The following is a 22,058-nucleotide window of genomic DNA, read 5'->3' as shown; positions in this document are numbered from 1 at the left end:
CCTTGAAGAAGTTCAGGCGCTCCGGGCCGATGAAGTTGCTCACCTCACTGAGGAGCTCAAAGCGAAAGAAGAAGAGATAGTGACAAGGGAGGCCAGTGCTTATGTGAATGCTCACAGGGATCTCCTGGCCGAGCTCAAGAAACGGTACCCCGAGGAGGACTTCTCTTGGATGGTAGATCTGGCTCCCCAAGACGAGGAAAGCGAGGAGGAGGCTGAGGGTGAGAGAGGAAGTGAGCAAAATGTAGATCAAGCTAGGGGTGATCCTCCAGCCGAATGACTTGTATAAACTTCAACATGAAATGAAATTCTCTTTTGTTCAGTGAATGGATGTGATCGAAAAATCTCTAAATTATTTAAGCACTTGATTGTCTGAGCATATTAAAACAACTAAAGGTGATTATTAATCTAAGTGTAAGAGGTCGGAAAACACAATAAGCATGAGATCAGCAGGGAACCAACGCTAAACGGGATTTGATTAAAATTGGAAATTTGGCTTCAGCACTTAAGATCGGGATCGCCATTAAACCGGATTGGAACCTTAACTTGATTATTCCCAAACTTTTAAAATGAGAGATCGACAATAAGACTGGTGACATAAAGACTAGTGTTGGTTCAATTACTTTTGACAAGAGAGATCGGGAATGTAATTGATTGATCAGGGGACTTGACTATTGGTTTGAGAGATCGGTGTGGCTTTAAATGGTACGGGGACTTAGTGTTAAATCGATTCCTTTTGAGTGAGAGATTGGAAATATGGTTGTCCGGAAAAGAGAGATCGGAAATGTAATTGGCTGGAAAAAAGGAGAATTAGTGCTGGGGATCAGTTTCAAAATTTATTGATTCTTGGGATCGGCCAAAATATGGTGTCGATGAGTGTCTTAGGCGTGGTTCTAATTATCTTAATTGTCCGGACCGACACCGGTCATCGAAACAGTAAAATATATCAGACTATGCAAATAGGGGTGTTACACTTGGAACAAAGCCCACAAACATACCCAAACAGCCATGCGCATGGTTGAATGAATCAAACCATGCGCATGGTGGTGTAGTTCACCAAGCCGCCACCTTTGTTGGTCCAACCAGCAATGAAACAATCATCTCATGATCAAATCACACAATTAAATTATATAATCAACAATCTAAATGGCAAACATAGTGGCTCTGATACCAATTGAAGGAGCGGAAGAATGAAAAACACAAGTTTATATCATTGAATTCAAAAAGTTTTCACCTAATGTCACATGCATCATGCAAGATTCATTTTTATCTATTTGATTTCAATGATAAACAACATATTAAAACTCTTTTAATATGTTTTTGGATCTAGATTTGCCTTTTAAGATTTTAGAATTAATCAGATTAATTCTTTAGAATCCTAGATTAGATTAAGAACAAGTGCACTAACCTTTTGAAGCACTGCAGCGTGTTTGACAGTTTTTGGATGCGTCTAGGACACCAGATGTTGTCCCTCTAGCTTGTCCACACCAAGATCACCAATGGTAGCCCTTGAACAGCTTTTAAAGCTTTTTCTATGAATTAGAAAATCAAGTTTTTCCTTTTGAGAGATTACAGATGTAAATAGGATACTAGAAACAATTTCTAGTATTTTTAATTCAAGAGATTATTTGCTAATCTTTTTGAATTGATGAGAGAAGAAGAAGAAGAGAAGGGAATGGCAGCCAAAGGTGGCGGCACAAAGAGAATGAGCAGCTTGTGTAATTTGTTCTTACATCCTTACACTTATATAGCTAGGTCACCACTTAAAACCCTTGCCACATGTCACCTTTTGATTAGCTATAGGTTTAATTGACCCAATCATAGACCATGGTTAACACCTAGTATAACATATCAACTCTTAATATCATAGACCACATATCAACTCTTAATATCATCAGAACTCTTTCTTACCATAAATGATTTCTCTAAATCATTTTATGCACCTCATAGACCATGGTTAACACCTAGTATAGCATGCCATGGCCACCCAATTAGTAATATGATTTACATTAAATGAACCTATAATTATATGTTACCATGCACTAGAATCTCTCTATTACAAAATCCCAATTCGAGTTGGAGTCATGGTTTATGTCAAACCCCATTTGCTATGAATATTATGTTCTCTTTTAATTCCAGTTATTGATTAAAAGATTTTTCTCATCAGAAACTCTTTTCTGATTAAATCTATCTGTCTTGGCTAGGAACTTGAAACATCAAGAACAATTAAATGAACATAGGATTTTATCCCTATTTACTTAGAGGAACAGATTCCATCTTGATCAACACCTACCTCCATATATAACTAGTAGGAGCCAACACATGCCCATATACCCATACACAGTACAAGTATGAAAGTAGTATCAAACTCAAACCACCTATATACAAGATAACTGTGTTATCTCAGGTCTAAAGATTATATACACTGATATGATTTATGATAATGCATTGACAAGAGTAAACTCCATGTGTTTGTCATAAGTGTCACTAGTTCAGCCTACTTATTATGTATAAGTGCCTATCATGTTTGTTATATGGCATGAGACTCACCATTCCATCTTATTTACATCTCATATAAATAACTTGGGAGCAAACATGATTATAATCTTTCTGGATAAGTCATATCGTTATTGTGAAGTATCCTCCATTGTGAACCTATTTATGATACTTTGTACTAGAAATACTGTCACTCATCTTAACAACTTAAGAATAGAATTTGTGACAGCCCTTACCCATCTACAGTATAGCCGGGTAAGATATGCCACACCGTGTACCGGAACACCCTATTTTATTTCAATTATTTTTATTTTTCCTTATTTATTTTTTTCAAAGTTATGAGGTACAATTTCTGAAATATCATTCATTTAGGTCATTTATTGAAACATAAATTCATTTGAGGTTCCGCAAATTTTATAGAAAATCTGATAGTGTACTTGTTAAAAATGGAGAAAACAGTTCTTCGGAACCTGTGAAAAATACTTCCAATATGTTTTCAATCATTCCCAAACTCCATTTCATCAACAAAGTCTCACTATTTTTCAACAACAATTCCATTTCTCATTTATTCATTCCTCATGATATTCATATACAAGTCATAAATAAATACTTAATTTTTTATTTATAAACACAAATTTTCACTATTTATATTAATACCAAAATACATTACATAAGTCTCAATTACACATGAGAAAATGAAAGTTAATTACAAAATACCAAAATGAAACCTAGTGTCCTACCAATGCACTGAAGACGGTGAGGTGACACAGACACTATGCAGAGCTATAGATGGTCTCACCCAGTCTGTGGTCTACTGGGCTCTCTATCAGACTCTCCAGAACTTACGCGTGGCAAAAAGCAACGCGCTAAGCAATGATGCTTAGTAGTGCCAATAATAGAATAAAAAGAAATAACAGAAAATAAATATGTAGTGAATGTTTTGATATCTTATGCAGAAAATTTTTCGATAATTATTTGTAGTCTTAGTTGTTTTGTACTTGTTATATTCATTATTTCAATAAATTTATTCACTTTCATTTTTGGTTGCCTAAGTAACCTATACTGGATGACTGGACTGGATAAACGGGTAAACTGGCACTGGGTATCAAGTACCTCAGGTTGTCACACCATCAGTCACATATGTATCTCCCGGTGTGCAACAGAGCAGCTAATAAACTGTAATAACATAAGGCGCAAGGCCAAGTATCAACACAATATCAAAATAACTAAAAGCCATGAAATCACAGAATGGCATAATGCATAGACATTATATTTAGGTGTTACTATTCATTTTAGGTTTAGGTTTAGGTGTTACTATTCATTTTATTAGTCAACTAAAATGTTGACTTTTGTATAGACAATAGGTACATTATTTCTAATACTTCCAACATACCACATTTTGCATTTTAAAGTTGTTGGTATTGGTTGCCAATACCATTTCTAAGCTTGGTGTTAGTTATTCAAAATTTTCAGATTTTAAGCATTATGTTTACTGTTCCATTGGTCATTTGTACAGTAGGAATTTGGCAAAGTTGTCTTCACGAAAGTTTTTTCTTATTGTGTCTAGTTACATTTCTCTTTTTGGAGTTTTGTAACTCAAGTTATGGCCTAAACACCATAACTGGCCGGATTGCAAATTTCCAGAATTTTGTGGACAAAACCAAATCTACAGTGTTCTGTACACTGTTATGATTAAAATTTGGATTTGATTTCTTCATGAAAGTTGTAGGTCTATGTCTCAGCTTTCTTCTGGTAAAATTTAGGTCAATTAGATCTTTCTACACTGAGTTATGACCAAATGAATAAATACTGTTCATTTGATCATTTTGCCCAAGCAAAATGCAAGTCACCCAGATTAGGGCAATTTTTACGTCAACTTGGTTTGGTTTTCTGGGAGGGGTTTCTCCACCAAAATTGTACCATTATGTGTCTAGTTTCATTTCCAATTAGCCTTGCACCAATTGAACCTCCACAACTCCATTTATAGTTACCCAAACCTGCTGGACTCAAACCCAATCCTGTAGGTCACCAAGGGCAGCATACCAAATTTCAACACCAACATCCTTACTCACTTCAGTTCCTTCTCACACACATTCAAATGGTCACTAATTGACCATTACAAGGTTAACATACCATTGCATGAGCAAACCCTAATAGTGTTCAAATGTCTAATTTTTCATGTTCATACATGCCTAATCTTTGCATTTCACTTACATAATTATGTTCATTTACTCATTTACTACCAAGGCTGCTCATAACCACTTTGCTGTCAAGCAAAACCATCAAACCCTAACCTACCCTAGCTGCCGAAATTTTTAGGGTGCACACACACACACTTTTATTTTGTTTTCTTACATTTCTTATGTCACACCCCGGCTTAGTAGGCCCCAGCTCAAGCCCCTCTATGGGTGGCCATCTTGCCGGCGTACCCCTCTAGAGGCCGGCGATGCGACTCAAATCGGTACTGTCCGCTTTGGTGGAGTTCAATCCCTTCGCCCTGTAGAGCTAGGATTCGAACCCTTATCACCTCACGGGTTTGCTTCGCCTCTTACCAATTGAGCTGCAGCTCAGCTACCAATTCTCAATTGGTAAGAGGCGAAGCAAACCCGTGAGGTGATAAGGGTTCGAATCCTAGCTCTACAGGGCGAAGGGATTGAACTCCACCAAAGCGGACAGTACCGATTTGAGTCGCATCGCCGGCCTCTAGAGGGGTACGCCGGCAAGATGGCCACCCATAGAGGGGCTTGAGCTGGGGCCCACTAAGCCGGGGTGTTACAATAAAAAAGGCGCCTTACTTCATGCCATTCATGAACTTAATCAAAAATAGCAAAAGTTTGGAGACTAACCTTGTTGGAGCTGAATTTCAAGCTCACCAAACTTGCTCTTTCCTTCCTCTTTTGGCTGCCTAGAGGATGTTCAAGTTACAAGATCAAATTTTTGTGAAGCTAGGTAGTGGTTTCAAGGTGAGATTTGGTGAGTTATGAAGCTTGGTGAGCTTTAATGGAGGCTTGGGTATGGAGGAGAGGTTTCAGCTGGTTGATGAGGGAGAAGGCTGATGACTTTTTTTTTTAATATTTGTTGTATCCTTTATCCCATTTTTGTTAGTTAATTTAAGTGTTAGTTAAATATGATTGGTGGGATTTGTTTAATACCATCATAATGATGTCATAATTAGCCTTTTATCTCATTTCCTCTTCTTTTCTTCTCTACTCATTTTAAATTTAATTTTTAGCAATATTTATTCACATTTTGTGTCATGATAATTATTTATTTAACTGGACAAGTTGGCCAAAAATCACCTCTGAAGGTGAAATGACCAAAATGCCCTCCATTTGGCTTAACAGACTAAAATTATCTGTACCAATTACAAAATTTTTCTAAGCATTTTCTTGGCATTCTAATGCCATAGAAACCTCAAAAACACTTCTCTAGAGTGCCAAAAATTATTTAATGAATTTTCTCCCTAGTCTAGGGCTCCTAGTTGTGAGAACTACAACTTCCCACTGGGATACCCATCACTAGGGCACCGGCTCATTTAACTTGGTTGTATTTTATTTTTAAAATTTTTTCTAAATTTTTCTTATTAATATTTGAGTTAATTATGGTTCCTCACTTTAGTTTCAATATTTTTCCAGATGTTCTAGCTGTCCGGACCAACACTGGTCACCAAAACCGTAAAATGTACGGAATTGCTACAGTGAGGGTGTTATAACTTTTCCCCTCTAATTTAAATTTCGTCCTCAAAATTTAGTTGATGCAAACAGTTGAGGGAACTGTTGCCTCATCATCTCTTCACTTTCCCAAGTTGCCTCCTCGGTGTTGTGGTGCCTCTAAAACACTTTCACCAGTGGAATCTGCTTATTCCTCAACTCTTTCACTTCTCTAACCAGGATCCGTATGGGTTCTTCTTCATATGTCAAATCCGGTTATACTTTGATTTCTTCCATGGAGATGACATGTGAAGGATCTGAGAGGTATCTTCTTAGCATAGATACGCGGAACACATTATGTATCTTGTCCAGCTCTGGTGGTAAAGCTAGCCTGTAGGCCACTGGACCCACACATTCAATGACTTCATATGGGCTAATGAACCTAGAGCTTAACTTACCTTTTCTTCCAAACCTCAGTACCTTCTTCCACGATAACACTTTAAGGAACACTTTGTCATCAACCGCATATTCTATTTCTTTTCTCTTCAGGTCGGCATAAGATTTTTGTCTGTCTGAGGCAACCTTCAGATTGGCTTTGATTAGTTTTACTTTCTCCTCAGTCTATTTCACCACGTCTGGCCCTGCCAATTTGTCTTTGTCGAATTCAGTCCAGCACACTGGAGTTTTACATTTTCTCCCATACAGTGCTTCATACGGGGCCATTTGGATGCTAGCTTGGTAGCTATTATTGTATGCAAATTCTGCCAGTGGGAGGTATCTATCCCAACTTTCGTCAAACTCAATGACACAACTCCTCAGCATATCCTTAAGAACCTGACATATATTCCATATTATTATTATCATTTCAGTTTAATATTTATATTAATTCAATTGGTTTCAATTGTTTACCTGGATTACTCTTTCTGATTGCCCATCCGTCAGAGGATGAAAAGCTGTGCTGAAGTGGAGTTGTGTACCCAAGGATTCATGCAACTTCTTCCAAAATCTCGACGTAAACCATGGGTCTCGATTAGATTGTTAGTAGTATGCCCTAGAGCATATCTTTTAGTATGTATCTTGTACATGTTTTTATTAATAAAAGGCATTTCCACTTTTCCATTTACATAAGATATTTATGTGTAATAGAAACGGTCCATTGATATTTTGTTAGAAATTCTATTCTTAAGTTGTTAAGAATATAAGTGACAGTATTTCCAGTACAAAGTATCATAAATAGGTTCACAATCAAGGATACTTCATAACAATCAAGGATACTTCATAATAAGGACATGACTTATCCAGAAAGATTGTATTCATGTTTGTTCCCAAGTTATTTATATGAGATATAAATAAGATGGAATGGTGAGTCTCATGCCATATGACAAACATGATAGGCACTTATAAGTAATAATTAGGCCGAACCAGTGACACTTATGACAAACACATAGAGTTTACTCTTATCAATGTTTTGTCATAAATCATATCAGTGCATATAATCTTTAGACCTGAGATAGCACAGTTATCTTGTATATAGGTAGTTTGAGTTTGATATTACTTTCATACTTATACTGTGTATGGGTATATGGGCTTGTGTTGGCTCCTACTAGTTATATATGGAGGTAGGTGTTGATCAAGATGGAATCTGTTCCTCTAAGTAAATAGAGATAAAATCCTATGTTCATTTAATTGTTCTTGATGTTTCAAGTTCCTGGCCAGGACAGATAGATTTATTCAGAAAAGAGTTTCTGATGAGAAAATCTTTTTAATCAAGAACTAGAATTAAAAGAGAACATAATATTCATAGCAAATGGAGTTTGACATAAATCATGACTCCAACTTGAGTTGGGATTTTGTAACGGAGAGATTCTAGTGCATGGTAACATATGATTATAGGTTCATTTAAGGTAAACCTTATTACTAATTGAGTGGCCATGGCATGCTATGCTAGGTGTTAACCATAGTCTATGAGGTGCATAAAATGATTTAGAGAAATCATTTATGGTAAGAAAGAGTTCTGATGATATTAAGAGTTGATATCATATCTCATTGCCAATTATTGATGAGCCTAGTAAGTCATACACATACACAAGTTATCACCTAATTAAATATGATTTAATTAATTAATTAAAGAGTTTAATTGATTAATTAAATAGGTTTGGTTTGCAATTAGATTGCAAAGTCCCTAGCATGACTTGAAACCAAATCTAGATTATTGGATGTACAGTATAAGTTAAATTTATATTTAAAGTGTTTAAATATGAATTTAATTAATGAGAAATTAATTAATAAAGATTAATTAATTAATTTATATTTGATATAAACTGATTAGAAGAAGAGAAATAATTATTTTGGGTTGAGAACTCAAAATTAAAACACAGGAGCATTTTGGTCATTTCACAGGGTGACGTGTGGCACCATGAGATGGTGACACATGGCATTACACATAAGCTTGCCAAATGTCTTTTAATCATGTAAGATGATTAAAATTAAGATTAAATATAGGTTTGACACTTGACACAATGTGATTGGGTCAATTAAATCTAGAACCAATCAAAGGGTGACATGTGGCAAGGGTTTAATGTGTTAACCTAGCTATATAAGTGTTGTTATGAAGAGAAAAAAATACAACCAGCTAGTGCTCTCATTTGTGCTGCCACTTTGAGGCTCTCCCTCTCTTCTTCTTCATCTCTAATCTATTCCAAGAGATTAGCAAACAATCTCTTGAATTAAAAATACTAGAAATCGTTTCTAGTATTCTGTTTACATCTTTAATCTCTTAAAAAGGCAGAACTTGATTTTCTAATTAATAGAAAAAGCTTTAGAAGCTGTTCAAGGGCTGCCATAGGTGTTCTTGGTGTGGACAAGCTGGAGGGACAACATCTGGTATCTTGAAGATGCATCTCAAAGGCGCAAATACACTGCAGTGCATCAAGAGGTTAGTGTGTTTGTTTTTGATTTAATCTAGGGTTCTAAAATTAATCTGATTAATTTTAAAATCTTAAATGGCAAATACATATCCAAAAAACATAGTAAAAGAGTTTTAATATGTTTTTGATCATTGAAATCAAATAGATAAAAATAAATCTTGCATGATGCATGTGACACTAGGTGAAAATTTTTAAATTCAATGGTATAAACTTATGTTTTTCGCGCTTCCGTTCCTTCAATTGGTATCAGAGCCACTATATTTGCTATTTAGATTATTGATTATATGATTTAATTGTGTGTTTTGATCATGAGATGATTTATCCATTGCTGGTTGCAATGGATGTGTGGCGGCATGCTTGAAGAACACCATTTTTGGTGTGCCAATTTTGGCTTCCATGGGTGGTTCAAGGTTTGGCTTTTTAATTTGCAATTGTTGTATGATCTAAAAGCTCATCCTATGTCTAATTAAATTTTTTAATTAGAATTTTAATCACACAATTAAATTTTGATTCAAATCAAAATTTTAAAAATTGTTTGAATGTGATTCAAATATGAATTTTAAAAGTTGTTTGAATGTGATTCAAATCTGAATTTTTTAAAGTTGTTTGAATCATATTTAAATCTGATTTTTAAAGTTGTTTGAATAATATTCAGATCTAAATTTTTAAAAATTGTTTGAATGTGATTCAAATCTGATTTTTTAAAATTTTTTTGAATGTGATTCAAATCTTAATTTTTAAGGTTGTTTGAATGTGATTCAAATCTGAATTTTTAAATTTGTTTGAATGAGATTCAAATCTGAATTTTTAAATTTATTTGAATCATATTCAAATTTGGATTTTTAAGTTGAATATGAGATATTTAATTTAATTTAAGTATGTATGTTTTATTTAATTGTTAAATAGTGATATGCATGATGGATGATCATGGACTATAAAAGACCAATGTGATTGGATTTATTTCTTTTATGTTTCTTTGGGATTGTAAATTAATTTATTTATTTTAATTTATTTTGGGCATGTATTATTAAGTTTGTAATACTTTTTGGGTTGTAATTTCATTTATTTAAGTTCTTGTAAATTCGCCTTGGTATGCCAAGGATTACTATGTAATATTGGATTGCAAGAAGTTTAAGGAAGTCAAGAGCATTGGTGGGACCAGTGGGAGGAATTCAAGATCAAGTGTTGATTATGTACTCCTTCTGCAACTCTTGTAGAATGAATGAATGAAATGCACCTAGGAATGCCCTGATTCAATTCTTGGTGGCTCAGAATTGAATCCCTTAGAAAGTCCATGATCATACCATATTTACTGCTTATCTATAAATGCATGAGATGTATGGGAATGTATGCAATTATATGATATATGCATGCTAAATGGATAATGTGCAAAGTGAGACCTTAATAGTAATTAGGATGACCATAAAATCTTCCAAACAAATGATTAAGTTGGAAATGCTATAATTAAAGTAATTATAACATGGGCCCTCCATTGGGGCAATTATTTTAAGAAATTTTAAATAGTTGCATAAGATGCAATTAATTTAAGAGATTTTCTTAAGAATAGTTATTAAGCATGAGATGTTGTAAATATGTAAATGGTTTGGTGGCTAATATTGGATGTACCTGAGGACATTAAAATTATTTACATAATTACTAGCTCAATGGGATCAACTTAACTAATGCAAGATAAGTCAATAATGAATGTACCTGAGATTTTGAGCATTAGGGGCTAGGTAAAGGATTGAACCTCACATGAGATGTGATAGGCAAGGAGTTGCTCACTTATAGTTTATTGTAATTCCAATAACGAATGTACCTGAGGATGATCAATAGAATTATAAGAATTCAATCACCCACTAGAAATCCATCTAACTAGGATTTCTGTTTTCTACTTTGGAAGTGTAGGATTCGCTAAGTTAGTGGGAAGACCAATTTGATTAAAAGACCATAATCATTTTGGTTAATTACTTGATACATTTACTAATTAATCTGGTTATTTTATGCAGTTAATTTTTTGATAATAATGAGCACAGAACAACCACCACCATCCAATATCCTTGCAAGCATACTTGATCGATAGGACCTAATCTTTCTGATTGGCTAAGAAATTTGAAACTTGTCCTGAACCTTGAACATATAGGATATGTTTTAGATTCAAATGTTCCTGGTCCCTTACCTCCAGAGGCCACTCCAGAGGAACATAAAACTTTGGACAAGTGGAAGGAGCATGATATGAGAGCTAAGTGTTACATGCTTGCTTCCATGAGTAATGAGTTACAGAAGCAGCATGAGAACATGCAGAGTGCGAGTGAGATCCTCCTTCACCTACAAGAGTTGTATGGTGAGCACAGTAGGAATGCTAGGTATGAGATATCTAGGCAGCTATTCCGCATGAGGATGTCTGAGGGACAGAATGTTGGGGATCATGTCCACAAGATGATTCGACTGATTGAGCAGTTGGAACATCTTGACTTCAACATGGATTTCCAACTACAGACGGATTTGATCCTTCAGTCCCTTCATGAGTCTTTTGGGAATTTTGTGACAAATTTCCATATGACTAAATAGGAATGTACCTTAGCTAGTTTACTCAACATGCTGGTTATTGCCCAAAAGAATATGCCGGGCAATAAAAGAAAAGAGGTAGCTTTGATTGCATCTTCTTTTGCTGGAAAGTCCAAAAGAAGAAGGGCAATAAGAAAAAGAAACCACAGATTCCTGGTCCTTCTAAGAAAATAGCTAAACAGAAAGGGAAGACTAAAGCTGATGGAGGCAAAGGAAAGTGTTTGATGGGCACTGGAAAAGGAACTACCCAGAGTATCTTGCTTCTTTGAAGGACAAGAAGGATACACCTTCGGAAGGTATGTCCATATCTTGTTATTTAAATTCTGATGATACTCATAGTTCATCTACAGCTTGGGTTTTAGATACTGATGTCAGTTTTCACATTTTTAATGATATGTAGGAACTAGTAAATAGTAGCAGCTTACATTCTCGAGATGTTAGACTCTGGATTGGCAATGGCTCAACTATTGAAGCTTTAGCCATAGGATCTAAATCTTTTTACATGTCTGGACATGTTTTATGTTTGGATAATATTTTATATGTACCTGATGCTTTTAAGAACATCATTTCTATATCTAGTTTGACTAGAAATGGCTATGAATTTTAGTTTACAGAAGATGTTTGCAATATTTATTTTGGAAATAAATATGTTGGTTCGGGTTATATGAATGATGGTCTTTATTATTTGGATAATAATGACAAACACAAAATGAATGCAAGTGATCTAAATGAATGCAATGCCATGGTGAAAAACAACTCAAGTTCAAAATATATTTGGCACTTAAGGTTATGCCATATTGCAGAAGATAGGATTGCAAAATTGGAGAAAATAGGGATTCTATCCTCATTGGGCTCTGAGCCTACTCCAACTTGTGAATCTTGCCTTCAGGGCAAAATGACTAGATCACCCTTTGTTGGACAAGGGCTAAGGGCTGAAAATATTTTGGAGCTAATACATAGTGATGTATGTGGTCCATTTAAGGAAATGATTAAAGGCGGTTTTTATTATTTTATTGCCTTTACTGATGATAAATCAAGGTTTGGGTATTTGTATTTGATGAAATACAAACATGAATCCTTTGAAAAGTTCAAAGAATTTAAATCTGAAGTAGAAAATCAAACAGGAAAGAGTGTTAGAGCTCTTCGATCAGATCGTGGAAGTGAATATTTGAGTACTGAATTTGATGAATACTTGAGAGAGCACGGCATTGTTTCCAAGTTGACTCCTCCAAGAACGCCACAGCTGAATAGTATATCTAAAAGGAGAAATTGTACCCTATTGGATATGGTCCGTAGTATGATGAGCTATATTGATATGCCAATATCCTTTTAGGGATTTGCATTAGAATCAGCTTTGTATATTCTGAATAGGATTCCATCAAAATCAGTTTCTTCCACACCTTATGAGATATGGCATGGAAGAAAATCAAGTCTTAAGCATGTTAAGATTTGGGGTTGTCCAGCTTATGTCAAAAGGATGAACATTGATAAATTGGAAACCAGATCAGAAAAAGGTCGATTTGTTGGATATCCAAAAGATAGTTTTGGATATTATTTTTATTTGCCTACTTCACAAAAGGTTGTGATAAGTAGAGATGCCACATTTCTTGAACAATATTTTGTTCAAGAAGGAGGAAAAGGAAGGCAAATAGAGTTGGAATTGAAGAATTCTGACCAACCAACAGATCAGATGGATATAGATCCATCTAGTCAACCTACACCCATTGATGAAACATCTACAACTATTCCTCGTAGAACAACCAGGGTATCTCACCTACCAGTGAGATATGGTTTCCTTCATGAAGAAGAACAAGAGTTGTCTACTCATGAAGAAGTAGATCATGGAGATGATCCACTTACCTATGAAGAAGCTATATCAGATATAGACTCTTTAAAATGGATTGATGCTATGAAATCCGAAATTGATTCCATGTATAAGAATCAAGTTTGGGATCTTGTTGACCCACCTGAAGGTATTGTACCTATAGGGAACAAATGGGTTTTCAAGAAGAAAATTGGTTCTGATAGAAAGGTAGAGACCTATAAGGCAAGTTTAGTAGCGAAAGGGTTTCGCCAAAGGCAAGGAATCGACTATGAGGAGACTTTCTCACTTGTTGCCATGCTTTAATCAATTAGGATTCTATTAGCAATAGCTGCATACTATGATTATGAGATTTGGCAGATGGATGTCAAAACAACTTTTCTCAATGGATACATTGAGGAAAACATTTTCATGGAACAACCTAGGGGTTTTGAATCCCAAGATGGTTCCAAGGTATGCAAGCTAAAGCGATCCATTTATGGGTTAAAGCAAGCTTTGAGGAGTTGGAACATCCATTTTGATGAAGCCATTAAATCCTTTGGTTTTATAAAAAATGAGGATGAGCCATGTGTATACAAGAAGGTTAGTGACAGTGCTATCACTTTCCTTGTCTTATATGTGGATGACATAATGTTGATGGGTAATGACACAGGTATGTTGGCAACTGTAAAGGTATAGTTTTCAAATACATTCTCCATGAAAGACTTAGGGGAGGGAACCTATATTCTTGGGATTCACATCTATAGAGATAGAGCAAAAAAAATAATTGGTTGATCCCAAAGTCTATACTTGGAAAAGGTGTTAAAGAGGTTTAACATGCTTGATTCTAAGAAAGGATTATTATCAGTGAGACATGGTATCCATCTTTCTAAAGAGATGTCTCCAAAGACACCTGAAGAAAGAGATAAGATGGCCAGGATTCCATATGCTTCGGCTATTGAAAGTTTAATGTATGCAATATTGTGTACTAGGGGATATCGCATATGCTGTTAGTTTGACTAGCAGGTATCAATCTAATCCAGGTTTGGAACACTGGATAGCTGTCAAGAATATTCTTAAGTACTTGAGAAGAACTAAGGATTTATTCTTGATCTATGGAGGTGGAGACTTGCAATTAGATGGTTATACTGATTCTGATTTCTAATCAGATATCGATAATAGAAAGTCTACCTCTGGATATGTGTTCATTTGTAATGGAGGTGCAGTCAGTTGGAAGAGTTCCAAACATAGCACAACTGCAGATTCCACTACGGAGGCTGAGTATATTGCTGCATCAGATGCTGCAAAGGAAGCTGTTTGGATAAAGAAGTTCGTGATAGAACTTACAGTAGTTCCTTTCATTGAGTCAGCAGTTCCACTACACTGTGACAATAATGGAGCAGTCATACAGGCTAAGGAACCAAGGTCTCACCAGAAATCCAAACACATAGAAAGGCGCTACCACATTATCTGAGAAATAGTTGGACGAGGCAATGTAGCCATGCAGAAAATAGCATCAGCTGAAAATCCAGCTGATCTATTCACTAAGCCTATGTCACAGACTCAGCTAGACCGACATCTTGAGAAGATGGGTCTAAGATATTGTAATGAATGGCTCTAGTGCTAGTGGGAGATTGTTAGTAGTATGCCCTAGAGCATATCATTTAGTATGTATCTTGTACATGTTTTTATTAATAAAAGGCATTTCCACTTTTCCGTTTACATAAGATATTTATATGTAATAGAAAAGGCTCATTGATATTTTGTTAGAAATTCTATTCTTAAGTTGTTAAGAATATGAGTGACAGTATTTCTAGTACAAAGTATCATAAATAGGTTCACAATCGAGGATACTTCATAATAAGGACATGACTTATCCAGAAAGATTGTATTCATGTTTGTTCCCAAGTTATTTATATGAGATATAAATAAGATGAAATGGTGAGTCTCATGTCATATGACAAACATGATAGGCACTTATAAGTGATAAGTAGGCCAAACTAGTGACACTTATGACAAGCACATGGAGTTTACTCTTGTCAATATTTTATCATAAATCATATCAGTGCATAAAATATTTAGAACTGAGATAGCACAGTTATCTTGTATATAGGTAGTTTGAGTTTGATACTGCTTTCATACTTGTACTGTGTATGGGTATATGGGCATGTATTGGCTCCTACTTGTTATATATGGAGGTAGGTGTTGATCAAGATGGAATCTATTCCTCTAAGTAAATAGAGATAAAATCCTATGTTCATTTAATTATTCTTGATGTTTCAAGTTCCTAGCCAGGACAGATAGATTTATTCAGAAAAGAGTTTCTGATGAGAAAATCTTTTTAATCAAGAACTGGAATTAAAAGAGAACATAATATTCATAGAAAATGGAGTTTGACATAAACCATGACTCCAGCTTGAGTTGGGATTTTGTAACAGAGAGATCTAGTGCATGGTAACATATGATTGCAGGTTCATTTAAGGTAAACCTTATTACTAATTGGGTGGCCATGGCATGCTATGCTAGGTGTTGACCATGGTCTATGAGGTGGATAAAATGATTTAGAGAAATCATTTATGGTAAGAAAGAGTTCTGATGATATTAAGAGTTGATATCATATCTCATTGCCAATTAGTGATGAGCTTAGTAAGTCACACACATACACAAGTTATTACCTAATTAAATATGGTTTAATTAATTAATTAAAGAGTTTAATTGATTAATTAAATAGGTTTGGTTTGCAATTAGATTGCAAAGTCCCTAGCATGACTTGAAACCAAATCTAGATTATTGGATGTACAGTATAAGTTAAATTTATATTTAAAGTGCTTAAATATGAATTTAATTAATGAGAAATTAATTAATAAAGATTAATTAATTAATTTATATTTGATATAAATTGATTAGAAGAAGAGAAATAATTATTTTGGGTTGAGAACTCAAAATTAAAAAAACACAGGGGCATTTTGGTCATTTCACAAGGTAACATGTGGCACCATGAGATGGTGACACATGGCATTACACATAAGCTTGCCAAATGTCTTTTAATCATGTAAGATGATTAAAATTAAGATTAAATATAGTTTTGACACTTGGCACAATGTGATTGGGTCAATTAAACCTAAAACCAATCAAAGGGTGACATGTGGCAAGGGTTTAATGTGTTAACCTAGCTCTATAAGTGTTGTTATGAAGAGAAAAAAAATACAACCAGCTACTGCTCTCATTTGTGCTGCCACTTTGAGGCTCTCCCTTTCTTCTTCTTCATCTCTAATCTATTTCAAGAGATTAGCAAACAATCTCTTGGATTAAAAATACTAGAAATCGTTTCTAGTGTCCTGTTTACATCTTTAATCTCTTAAAAAGGAAAAACTTGATTTTCTAATTAATAGAAAAAGCTTTAGAAGCTGTTCAAGGGCTGCCATAGGTGTTCTTGGTGTGGACAAGCTAGAGGGACAACATATGGTGTCCTGAAGACGCATCTCAAAGGCACAAATACACTGTAGTGCATCAAGAGGTTAGTGTGTTTGTTCTTGATTTAATCTAGGGTTCTAAAATTAATCTGATTAATTTTAAAATCTTAAATGACAAATACAGATTCAAAAAACATATTAAAAGAGTTTTAATATGTTGTTTATCATTGAAATCAAATAGATAAAAATAAATCTTGCATGATGCATGTGACCCTAGGTGAAAATTTTTGAATTCAATGGTATAAACTTGTGTTTTTCGAGCTTCCGTTCCTTCATAGATATGATGGAAAGTGGAATTCTATGCAGTCTAACTATCTCACTGATATATAATTCTGCTAACTTCTCCAACGAGTAGTCAGTCCTAATTGGCAGAAAGTGTGCTGACTTCGTCAATCTATCTACTATCACCCATACACTTCCTTTATAGTACAGATACCCATCTGCTTTCACTTCATAGTCAGTTGCTTTCCCCTCTCAGATTTTACTCACAGTAGTCATTAATTTCTCATCTACCTTCTGCCCATCTAAAATCTGCTATAGTAGGTTTGGCCTCACTTGCAACTCAGCCAAAATAGCTCTATCTCGAGCCAAAGATAGATGGGCATTCAATGATCTCAAAGCTATGATGAATTTTCTACTCAAAGCATTAGCAAATACATTTGCCTTCCTAGGATGGTAGTCAATCACACAATCATAGTCCTTCAGGAACTCAATCTATTGCCTCTGTCTAAGGTTGAGCTCCTTCTGGGTTGGCAAGTATTTTAGACTTTTGTGGTCTGTGTAAATGCAGCACTTTTCACCATACAAGTAATGCCTCCATATCTTCAGTGCGAAGATAATTACTGCAAATTCTAAATCATGGGTAGAGTAATTCTTTTCATGTGGCCTTAGCTTCCTGGAAGCATAGGTGACCACCTTCCCCTCTTGCATCAATACACACCTTAACTCAGTATAAGAGGCATCACTGTAGACCACAAAGTCCTTTCCCGACACTGGCTATGTTAACACTGGTGCTTCTATTAACATAGCCTTCAACTTATCAAAATTGGTCTGACACTTGTCATTCCAGTCAAATTTGATATTCTTGTGTAACAACTTGGTCATTGGAGCAGCCAATAAAGAAAATCCCTTCACAAATCTTTTATAATACCCAGCTAGCCCCAAGAAACTTCTGACCTCAGTTGTATTTTTGGGAGGCTTCCATTCCATCACTGCTTCTATTTTCTTGGGATCCACTCTAATCCCATCTGCTGACACTATGTGTCCAAGGAATGCAATTTCATCCAACCAGAAGTCCCACTTGGACAACTTAGCATACAGCTTCTTTTCTCTCAGGGTTTGCAGAACAATCCTCAAATGCTCATCATGTTCTTCCCTGATCTTGGAATACACCAAAATATCATCAATAAAGACCACTATGAACCGATCTAGGTATGGATAAAAGATACGGTTCATAAGGTCCATAAATGCTAATGGTGCATTTGTTAGGCCAAAAGGCATCACTAAAAACTCATAATGCCCATACCGGGTCCTGAATGCAGTCTTTGGAACATCTGCATCCTTCACCCTCAACTGATGATACCCTGATCTGAGATCAATTTTGGAAAATACTCCTGCTCCCTTCAACTAATCAAACAGATCATCAATTTTAGGCAACGGATATTTGTTCTTCACTGTCACTTTTATTAACTTTCGGTAATTGATACACAACCTCAAAGTCCCATCCTTCTTCTTCACAAATAGCACTGGAGCTCCCTATGGTGACACACTGGGGCATATGAACCCCTTATCCAGTAACTCCTGTAAATGGATTTTCAGTTCCTTCAATTCTGTGAGTGCCATCCTATAAGGAGTAATAGAGTTTGGTGTTATACCGGGCAGTACTTCAATAGCAAATTTGACTTCCCTTTCTAGTGGCAAGCCAGGCAGTTCTTCAAGGAACACATCTGGGAAGTCTCTTACTGTGGATATGTCACATAGACTTGGCCTAGCCTACCTAGTATCCACCACATGTGCTAGGTAGGCTTCATAATCTTTTTTCATCAGTTTTCTTGTAACTGTGGCTGAGATGACATTGGATAAGAAATCTGTCCTTTTCCCCACAACTGTGATCTCATTACCCTCAGGGGTTTTCATAGAAATCCTCTTCAGTTTACAATCAACCATTGCTTGATGACGTGACAACCAGTCCATTCCCAAAATCATGTCAAACTCATGGAAAGGTAACTCAATCAGGTCTGCCAAGAATTCATACCCCTGAATCCTTAATGGACAACCTTTGTACACCTTGTTCACCACTACACTGTGGCCTAATGGATTAGTGACCAGGATGTCTTGGTCACTCTCCCTTACTAATATCCCTTTTCTACAGGTAGGTTGATGCAGATGTATGAATGAGTGGATCCTGGATCTACCAATGCATGCACAGATGTATTGTAGAGGGAGAACGTACCCCTGATGACGTCTAATGCATCTTGCTCCTCCTGAGCTCTTATGGCATAGGCTTTGGCAGGTGCTCTAGCCTCAAGCCTCTCTGCTGGCTCAGATACAGGTCTCTGAGATGGTCCCACTGCCTCAGATTTGCCAAATTTCCTACCCCTTTGTGGTGCAGGAGCTGGTCTGTCTGCTTGTGTTGGAGCAGCTGTAGTAGTTCTGTGTGGACAGTTCCTTAACTAATGCTCTGTTGACCCACACCTTAAGCAGACACCCGTCACTCTCCAACACTCCCCCTTATGCCATTTCAGGCAATGCAGACATGTAGAAGATGCTGGGGCTGGTCCCCTGAACCCCGTCCTTGGAGAGCTACCCACTGATGGTGTGGACTGAACTCTCCTAGGGGTGAACTATGGCCTGGGCCCCTGGAACTGATCCTGACCTTGAGGTTGACCTAAACTCTATGCAGGTGGACCTTTGAACTTCTTTCCTGGTGCAGGAGATGAGCTAGATTGACCCGAGCCCCTCTTCTGCTGTCTCTCCCTTCTAGTCTGCTCATTTATTCTTACTTTCTCAACTTTTAATACAGCTTCCACTAACTTGGTGAAGTCTGTGATTCCCAAGGTAGTAATCATGATCTTTATATTGTCATTTAATCCCTCTTAAAATCTTTTACACCTCTCGACTTCATTAGGGACTATCTCCCTTCCATAACAACTCAGTCTGATAAATTCCTTTTCATACTCTGCCACTGTCAGCTGTTTCTGCCTCAGGTTAATGAACTCTCTTCTTCTCTCTTCTAGGAATACACTACCCACATACTTCTTCTTGAATTCTGAGAGGAAGAAGTCTCAAGTTATTAATTATGGCTGCACTTCACTAGACACTGTATCCCACCATTGGTAGGCATCATCTTGCAGTAGAGATACAGCAGCTTCTAGGTTTTGCTCTGGAGTGCAATGGAGTTATTTTAAAACCCTTCCTGTTCTGTTCAACCAGTTTTCGGCTGCAACAGAATCATCTTCTCTCTTGCCAAAGAAATCCACTGCTCCAAATTTTCTTAATCTTTCCAGATGTGATTTCTGCTGTGGAGGTGGTGGTGGTGGCATTACCCCAGCCATTTGTCTGAAGAACTTGGCCATTTGCTGAAACATGGCTTGTGGAGGCCGAGCAGGCTCTGCTAGAGCTAGCGGAGCAGGTTCTCTCCTACCCCCAGTCTAAGCTGTTGCAGGTGGAGCATGTGACCCCTCTTACCCGTCTACAGCGTAGCCGAGCAAGTTATGCCACTCAGTGTGCCGGAGCACCAATTCATATTTTAATTACAATTTATCTCTTTTAATTCATTTATTTATAATTTTTGATAAATCTGAATTTTTCTGAAATTTTTATAGAAAATCCGACAGAGTGCCGGCTGTAAATTAGAAAAATAGTTCTTCTGAACCTGTTTAAAAACACTTCTAATATAATTTTCAAATCCAAACTCCATTATACACATTTCAAATCAATCTCAAAATCTCAATCTCAAATCACAACATTATTTTCAGAATTTTTTTTTCTTTTCACTTCATTACTGGAAGCACATTCATAAATATTTCTCAACGTAATATACAGAAAATTTCAATAATATGAAATTTCATATATTTACATCATCAAATAATTTCAAGAGTTTATAGTTACAATCCCAAAACCAATACAAAATACAAAATACAAAATGCTACCCAAAATCCTAATGTCCGACCATATGCACTACAGAGGTGAGGTGACTCTGGACTCCGGATGCAGCTCTGAAGGCTAAACCCTGTCTGATGTCTGCTGGGCTCCCCAACTAGGTCTCCAGTACCTGCGCGTGGCAAAAGCGACGCGCTAAGCAATTCTGCTTAGTGGTGACAATATAAAATAAAATAAAATAAAGATAAGCAGGCAGAATGTATGTTTACATTTTTTTGGTAGACTTAATTTCTGATATTATTTGCAGTATTATTCGATTTAAATTTGGTAAGATTTATTAGCATAGCCCGAGTAACCCATACTAGTCGACTAGACTGGATAAATAGGTAAAATGGCACTGGAAACTAAGTATCTCGGACCATCACACCATCAGTCACATTGTGTCTCCAGGTGTGCAACGAACAGTTAATAAGCTGTAATAATTATCAGGGATAAAACCCGAGTGTAACAACTCAAATAACATAGCCAAAGGCTATTATGCCACAGAATGGTATGGAAAGCCATGAAACACAGAATGGCATGAAGCCATATGCAGTACTGCTAACAGAACCCTATTGGCATGCCAACCTATCCAAACTAATCTTACTAGGTATACTAGGGCATTTTACACTTTTAAGTTTCACAATTTTTAAAATTTAAGTTTTAGTGTTACTATTCCATTCATTACACAACAAAAATGTTGACTTTTGCATAGGCAATAGGTACATTGGTTCTAATACTCCCAACATACCACATTTTGCATTTTAAAATTGTTGGTATTGATTGCCAATACCATTTCTAAACTTAATGTTAATTGGACAGAATTTTTAGTTTTCATGCTTTGTATTTACTATTCCATTAGTCATTATTGCAGTGGGAATTTGGCAAAATAATCAACATGAAAGTTGTTCCTTATTTTGTCTAGTTGCATTTCCTTTTTTGAATCACTCCATTTGGAGTTTTGTAGCTCTAGTTATGGCCCAAAAACCACAGCTGGCCGGATTAA

Source organism: Hevea brasiliensis, chromosome 2 (assembly GCF_030052815.1).
Source record: "Hevea brasiliensis isolate MT/VB/25A 57/8 chromosome 2, ASM3005281v1, whole genome shotgun sequence".
NCBI classification, from domain to species: domain Eukaryota; kingdom Viridiplantae; phylum Streptophyta; class Magnoliopsida; order Malpighiales; family Euphorbiaceae; genus Hevea; species Hevea brasiliensis.
This window is presented reverse-complemented; position numbering follows the sequence as displayed.